The following is an 8,799-nucleotide window of genomic DNA, read 5'->3' on the forward strand; positions in this document are numbered from 1 at the left end:
TTGCACACCAGGGTGCGGGGGCTGGAGAAGTACTCATCTCGCCCACTCAGGACAAGCTTTGCTATGCCATGCAACTCTGCTTTCAGCATGGCGAGAAGGTCTCTAACAATATCACAGAATACGAGGGCCTCATAGCTGGCCTGAAGGCTGCGGCGGCTATGGGGGTGAGCCGCCTTACCGTCAAGGGTGACTCACAGCTCCTCGTCAACTTCTCCAACAAAGTGTACGAGCCAAAGGACAAGCACATGGAGGCCTACCTTGCTGAGGTGCGCAAAATGGAAAAGCAGTTCGCAAGCTTGGAGCTGCAGCACGTGCCCTGGGGCACCAACAAGGAAGCTGGTGACATCGCCAAGAGAGCATCCAAGTGGCAACTGCAGGAGCCCGGTGTCTTCGAAGAGCGGCTCTTCAAGCCGTCAGCTACGCCGCCTCTTTCAAGCACGACCCAGCCTCGGGAAGAGCTCCCTCGGCCTCCAGCCTCGGGAGCCCCAGATTGCGGCCCAACCTCAGGAGTTCGGCTACTCTTGGCGCTCGAGCCCCAGGAGGAGTGCTGGACCAAGGAGCTCAAGGAGTACCTGATGCACGGGACACTGTCGGAGAAAGAAGAGGACGCGGAGCGCGTGTCCCGACAGGCCATGGCATACTGCATTCAAGACGGCGAGTTGTACAGGAAACGACCGAATGACGTCACGCTGCGCTGCATCTCCAGTGATCAAGGGAGGGAGCTGCTGACTGACATACACGGCGGGGACTGTGGACATCACTCGTCATCACGGACCCTCGTCGGCAAGGCCTTCCACAGCGGATTCTATTGGCCTACAACACTTAACGATGCAGCCGAGCTGGTGAAGTCCTACGAAGCTTGCCAATTCCACGCCAAGCAAATCCATCAGCCTGCTCAGGGCCTCCAAACCATCCCGCTCACGTGGCCGTTCGCGGTCTGGGGGCTGGACATCCTAGGCCCGTTCCCACGAGTGCCAGGGGGCTACCGCTATCTCTACATTGCCATCGATAAGTTCACTAAGTGGGCAGAGATGGAAGCCGTCTCTCTACCGTCAAGTTCATCAAGGGCCTCGTGAGCCGCTTCGGGGTCCCCAACCGCATCATCACAGATAACGGCTCGCAGTTCACTAGTAACCTCTTTAAAACCTACTGTGCTAACCTTGGAACGCAGATCTGCTACACTTCGGTAGCCCACCCTAGGAGCAATGTCAGGCCGAGCGCGCCAATGCTGAGGTCCTGAGGGGCCTCAAGACCAGGACCTTCAAGAAGAAGCTGGAGGCCTGCGGCAGGGGCTGGCACGACGAGCTCCAGTCCATGCTATGGTCCATCCACACCACCGCTACCAAGCCAACGGGCGAGACTCCGTTCTTCCTCGTCTACGGAGCTGAAGCAGTCCTCCCTCACGAGGCCAGGCATCGCTCCGCACGGGTCCTGGCGTTTGATGAAATGCAGCAGGATGCCATGCGGGGGATGGATCTCGTGCTGGGGGAGGAACGACATCGCGAAGCTGCATTAAGGGCGGCAAGGTACCAGCAAGCGTTGCGGCGCTACCACTGCCGCAACATTCACTCCAGGACGCTCGAGATGGGTGACCTGGTCCTGAGGCGGGTCCTCTCCAGGGAAGGCTTGCATAAGCTCTCACCCATGTGGGAGGGCCCGTTCAGGGTCGTTCACATAGACAGGCCTGGCGCCGTGCGCTTGGAGACGCAAGAGGGGACACCCATCCAAAACACCCGGAACATCCAGCACCTCCGGAAGTTCTACCCATGAAGCAAGGCCCAGAGCCTGAGAAGCAAGGCCCAGAGCCTGTGAAGCAAGGCCCAGAGCCTGTGAAGCAAGGCCCAGTGCCTATGAAGCAAGGCCCAGAGCCTGTGAAGCAAGGCCCGGTGCCTGTGAAGAATCGCCGCCCGTGACACTCTCACGTAATAATGAGTTGGGGTTGTACACGCCCCAGAGTCTCAGAGCGCCGGCCTCAGGCCCTGGGGCTCCCTCCCACGCCTAGTGGACAGCACTTAGCTCCGCGCTGGTGAGAAGACTCGAAGACTAGATTAGGTGCCGGACGCGGCTTTTCATTTGCTTTCCGTAGTTGGCTTGCTTTTCCTTAATCGAGTTTGCCTTTGGCATTCCTTGCTGATTTGGTTCCTTCGCCTTTTACCGCGTTTTTCGGCTCTGGTTTACCCGTGATCTCTCTCTCTCGCATACCTCGTGAGGGGGCTAGGCAGGTGCCCTCGCGAGCTTTTCCTTCTCTCTGCCTTCTTGCGAGTCACCCTCGTTCGAGCCTGGAAGCTAGCGCAACTCTCTTAAATCCGTGCCCCTTGGGTACCGCGATGCAAAGCGCCAAGTCAAGGTTTGGGTGAACAGCAAAATCCTCTAGCGCACCCCCTAACAAATTCTTGCAGTTCCTGAGCAAACGCAGATATCTCGTGAAGGAAGGGGTGTCCCAAAAACGCCAGGTTAGGTTATCTCTTCGCAAAATAACAACATGGCATGGGAATAACTCGCACGTTGCACTAATCAAGAACCATAGTTTGATACACGCCCCTCTGGGCCCATACTGGTTTCATTTTCTGGTGCAGGGAAAGAAAGGAAAAAATCAAACAAAGTGGCGTTTCAACAATCTGCGGGGGCAGGCCCTTAGCGACGCCCAAGCCTAGCCGGACTCCTCCTCGCACTTCACGGAGGCATGTCGATGAGATGACCTGCTGCCTCCTTTGAAGCGAGCGCGGCGGCTGATCGTAGCCACTGCTGCCAAAGCTGTTGCAGGAGGGAGAGTCTTCGTAGCTGGAGGAGATGCGATCGCCGCTGAGGGAAGGCTCACCCTCACCCTCGTCACGACCGTTGATAACCCACAAGTATAGGGGATCGCAACAGTTTTCGATAAGTAAGAGTGTCGAACCCAACGAGGAGCTAAAGGTCGAACAAATATTCCCTCGAGTTCTATCGACCGCCGATACAACTCTACGCACGCTTGACGTTCGCTTTACCTAGAACAAGTATGAAGCTAGAAGTACTTTGTAGGAGTTTTTGGATAGGTTTGCAAGATAATAAAGATTACGTAAATAAAAGGTAGGGGTTGTTTATATAAAGACACAACTAACTTAGTTTTAGTAAAGGGCTTTTTGTTACGAGAAAGTTATTTGTCCCCAGGCAATCGATAACTAGACCGGTAATCACTATTGCAATTTTATATGAGGGAGAGGCATAAGCTAACATACTTTCTCTACTTGGATCATATGCACTTATGATTGGAACTCTAGCAAGCATCCGCAACTACTAAAGATCATTAAGGTAAAACCCAACCATAGCATTAAAGCATCAAGTCCTCTTTATCCCATACACAACAACCCCTTACTCGGGTTTGCGTTTCAGTCACTCACGCAACCCACTATAAGCGAATCATGAACGTATTGCAACACCCTACAGCGGGCATCCCTCACGCTTGCGTGACACGGAGAGCACCATAGGACAGCACCAATAATAAAACATGCAACTCAAACCAATATTGATCATCAAATAGCCCATAGGACAAAACGGATCTACTCAAACATCATATGATAGCCATACATCATTCGGAAATAATATATAGTGTTGAGCATCATGTTTAAGTAGAGATTACAGTGGGTAAGAGAGAGGTTACATGCTGCATAGAGGGGGGAAGAGTTGGTGATGATGGCGGTGAAGTTGTTGGTGAAGATTGCGGTGATGATGATGGCCCCCGGTGGCACTCCGGTGCCACCGGAAGCGAGGGGGAGAAAGCCCCCTCCTTCTTCTTCTTCCTTGACCTCCTCCCTAGATGGGAGAAGGGCTTCCCCTCTGGTCCATGGCCTCCATGGCATGGGAGGGGCGAGAGCCCCTCCAAGATTGGATCTGTCTCTCTGTCTCTCTCTATTTCTGCGTTCTCAGATTCTACCCTTTCACTGTTTTATATATTCCTGGAGATCCGTAACTCCGATTGGGCTGAAATTTTAACATGATCTCTATCCGGATATTAGCTTTCTTGCAGCGAAAGAAGGGCATCAACTGCCTTACGGGGTGGCCACGAGGGTCAGGGACGCGCCTGCCCCCCTGGGGCGCGCCCCCTGCCTCGTAGCCCCCTCGGGCACCGTCTCGCGTGGATTTTTCTTCCAAAAATCATATATATATATATTCCAAAAAAATCTCCGTCAGATTTTATCCCGTTTGGACTTTGTTTGATATGGATATTCTGCAAAACAAAAAACATGCAACAAACAGGAACTGGCACTGGGCACTGGATCAATATGTTAGTCCCAAAAATAGTATAAAAAGTTGCCAAAAGTATATGAAAATTGTAGAATATTGGCATGGAACAATCAAAAATTATAGATACGACGGAGATGTATCAACCGTCGCCAAGGCCAAGCACCTCCTCACTGTCGTTCGTCTCGGGGCAGCATCCAGCGCGGCGACTATCTTCCCCTAACACCCTCATGAAGAGGGTCGACCTGCCGTCATACTTGAAGTGGAGCATGCACCACCTGCCCAGGCCACGCGCGCGGGCGAACGTCTGCCAGCCGTGGGCCAGGGCTATGTTGCCCGCGGCAGAAGTCTCAACCGCGACCCAGGAGGCCTTGCTGCAGCAACCATCCGCCTGCAACCAGAGCCCCCCTGGACCAGGGGCCGGCAGCTCAGCGACAAAGAAGCACGGAAGCTGGAGTCAGCTGCCGGCCGGGTTTTCTGACCAAACAACAAACTCCGGCGACGCCTCAGCTGAATGGAAGCGCGGGCGGGGATGCCTCGCCACCATCGCGCACCTCCCCCCGTCGACCAGACCGCCACGATTGGGACGGCCCCCTCCGCATGCCGTGGCGCCGCCTCGACGGTGGGCCATAGCGGGAGTCGCAGCGTGCTTGGGCACCGAGGAACCAGGGCCCTCGCGAGGAGCTTTACCCTTCTCGGCGACATAGAACTTCCTTTGAGGCGCCATCGGAGGCACTGCGAGCAATGGAGCAAGTAAGGAAGAGATGGGCAACGGGGGCTCCGCCCCCCTTCCCATTTATAGCAAGAGAAGGCCAACCGGCGTCTCCCACGATCACAGGTAATGATGGTTTCCCTTGCATGTTGCAGGGACTTGTCAAGTCGTGCAGTCGCTGAAGCAGTATGGGGAAGCGGAGAAGCCCACGTCCAATCAACCGCCACGCGTCAACCGAGGCCGCAGGCTTTTGGGGCCCGCGGTGCTTCGAGCTTGACCCTTGGCTTCGCCGCGAAGCCAAGCCCGAGCGCACCTTGGGCCCGGGGGCTACTGTCGGTGTTCTGGGAACGGGGGTCCCCAGACTTGCCTGCCTGCGGCCCGCGGCGTGGCTGAGCCAGCAGGCCGTACGGCCCATCTTCACCAACAAAGCACCCAAGACCCTCGCGAGGGGCCAAGCCTCGCGAGGCGGACGACGCAAGACCTCCTCTGGAGTGGCCTGGCTAGGCAGGCTCATGAGGAGCGGAGATATCAAGGCGAGGCTGTAACACCCTCGATGCGACTATAGCTCCCACGTGTCGAGGCACGACTTAGAGACATAATCGCATTGAAGGCATATGTCGCAAGTTAGGCAATCTTCACAACATCCCATGTAATATAAATAATAAAGGGGAGATAACATAGTTGGCTTACACTCGCCACGTCAATCAAGTACATAAATAACATTACATCATCCAAACACTCATGGCCCGACTACGGCGCCAAAATAAAAGAGAACCCAACATGCGACAAGGTCCCGTTCACCCCCAACTGGGCACCACTACTGATCATCGGGAAAGGAAACATAGTAACATTGAGAGTCTTCGTCGAACTCCCACTTGAGCTCATACGCGTCTCCTAGAGCAGAATCATCTGGCCCTGCATCTGGTGTAATAGTAATCTGTGAGCCACAGGGACTCAGCAATCTCGCACCCTCGCGATCAAGACTATTTAAGCTTAAAGGTATGGCAAGGTAAATATAGGTGGAGCTGCAGCAAGCGACTAGCAAATATGGTGGCTAACTTATTCGCAAAAGAGGGCGAGAAGAGGAGGCAAAGCGCGAGCAAGAAACTAAAGAGCAACCCCCGCGCAAACATTACTCCAACACCGTGTCCACTTCCCGGACTCCGCCGAGAAGAGGCCATCACGGTAACACACTCAGTTGATTCATTTTAATTAATTAAGGTTCAAGTTATCTACAACCGGACATTAACAAATTCCCATCTGCCCATAACCGCGGGCACGGCTTTCGAAAGTTCAAATCCCTGCAGGGGAGTCCCAACTTAGCCCATGACAAGCTCTCACGGTCAACGAAGGAATAGACCTCCTCCCAAGACGTCCCGATCAGACTCGGTATCTCGGTAACTTAAGACACTTCGACAGGTTAAAACAAGACCAGCAACACCGCCCGAATGTGCCGACAAATCCCGATAGGAGCTGCACATATCTCTTTCTTAGGGCACACTCAGATGAGACATCCTACGAGTAAAACCAACCCTCAAGTTGCCCCGAGGTGGCCCCGCAGTCTACTCGGTCGGACCAACACTGAGAGGAGCACTGGCCCGGGGGGGTTTAAAAATAAGATGACCCGCGGGCTCCGGAAACCCAAGGGAAAAAGAGCCTAGGTGGCAAATGGTAAGACCAATGTTGGGCATTGCTGGAAAAGCTTTAATCAAGGCGAAATATCAAGGGGTTCCCATTATAACCCAACCGCGTAAGGAACGCAAAATCCGGGAACATAACACCAATATGACGGAAACTAGGGCGGCAAGAGTGGAACAAAACACTAGGCGAGAGGCCGAGCCTTCCACCCTTTACCAAGTATATAGATGCATTAAGATAGCAAGATAATATAATGATATCCCAACAAGTAAATAAACGATCCAACAAGGAACGGCCTCCAATCTTCACCTGCAACTAGCAACGCTATAAGAGGGGCTGAGCAAAGCGGTAACATAGCCAATCAACGATTTGCTAGGACAATGGTGGGTTAGAGGTTTGACATGGCAATTTGGGAGGCTTTCAAGCAAATGGTAGGCATCGTAGCAATGGCATAGCAAAAGAGCGAGCAAACTAGTAGTGATTTCGAGGGTATGATCATCTTGCCTGCACAGTTGTCAGAGTTGACTGGATCCTCAAAAGCAAACTCAACAGGCTCCTCGTTAGCGAACTCGTCTCCCGGCTCTACCCAAACAAGACAAACAAGCAACAAGGATATAATCAACCACGTGCAAACTCAAACAACACGATGCAAGATGATATGCTATGCGGGATGCGATGCGGGATGCAAAATGCAAGATATGACAGGAAATGCATGAACCTAGCCTCAACTTGGAATTCCAAGTGTGCCACTGGAAAGATGAGATGAAATCGCTTGAAAACGATATAAAGAACGCCGGAATCGGAGTTACGGTTTGGAAATGGCAAGCGATTCAAAAATGACACCGGTCTGCGATTTACAGCAAGTAGGCATCTAAATGTAATGAGATGAACATACTACAGCACCCAAACATGACAACAAAATACATGGCAGGGATGCACACAAGATGCTTAACAAAAGTCTAGCACTGAGCTACGGCCAATTCATCCACTAACAGGTTCAAACAAGCATGGCAAAAATGCATATGGCAAACATATCTCAGACTTAGTGAAATTAACACTTGTCTGGAATTTCAGATCAGGTAGCCCTCTTCAGAGCAACAGAACTACATACTACAGGATCTGAACAAGGCAAAGTAAAGCATGGCATGGAGCTACTCAAAGAGCTTAACAAAAGTCCCTTAGTGACATTGAGTCAAAAGGGAACACAAAATACAATTGCAAGCACGTGAACATAGCAAAAACATAATCAGTTTTCAGACTTAGTGAAAACTGACACATGCTGAAATATAACTCAAGTAGGCATGTTTACGAGCTCGATGCACTCACTACGGTGCAAGTCATGGCAAGACAAGCATACACCCATTAAGAAGGCACAAAATGCAAGCTAGACATGGCAAGAACAATGGCATATCATGCACGGATCAACTACAACATCATCGGCAAAATTGCAAACAAGTTGACAATCTGCCCAGATTCACAAAGTAGCAAAAGTAGAGCTCGATTGACTCAAGCTAGGGTGCTCCATAATTGCAAACAAAGACATGGATGGATAGAACAATACAATATTAACAAAACCTCCTTAATGATCATCCTCAAAAGAGGCACGGATCACTAGGAAACAACATGAACATATGACATCATGAGATAAACAGCTCCAGGACTTAGTGAAATTACTAAGTCCCTGAAAACAGAATTAGCAAGTGCACTACTTTGCAAGCTTGCACAAGTCACCACACACATCACAAAAATACATGGATTGCACCTCTGGAAAGATGACAAAACCCTTAACAAAACACATGTAGAGTATCAGGGCATAACATGCACATAATAATCGTGGCAAAAATGACAAAAACCTAAACGGAATAGCAGATCTGACAATTAACTCAAGTAGCCCTCTTCTAACAGCATTTCGGGCATCAAGATGAGCTCAAATGAAAATGACGCAATGGAATGAAATGATGTACTCTCTAAGAGGAACATTTTGATATGCTATATGCATGAATCGGAGCTACGGGTGCAAAGTTACAGGGTCACGAACATGTGCACATGGACTGAAATTTCTGGGACTTAGTGAAAAAACAACCTCCGACCTAGGGTTTCCAGATCTGCACGCAATCCGAGGCGGCGGCGAACTCGCCGGAGACGATGAAGACGGCGGCGGCCGGGGTCGGCGGCAGCGGATCCGGCCCTCCCGCGGCCGGATCCGGCCGGAGGCGAGGCCGGGGAGGCGC

The sequence above is a fragment of the Triticum dicoccoides genome, chromosome 3A (genome assembly GCF_002162155.2).
Source record: "Triticum dicoccoides isolate Atlit2015 ecotype Zavitan chromosome 3A, WEW_v2.0, whole genome shotgun sequence".
In the NCBI taxonomy this organism is placed as follows: domain Eukaryota; kingdom Viridiplantae; phylum Streptophyta; class Magnoliopsida; order Poales; family Poaceae; genus Triticum; species Triticum dicoccoides.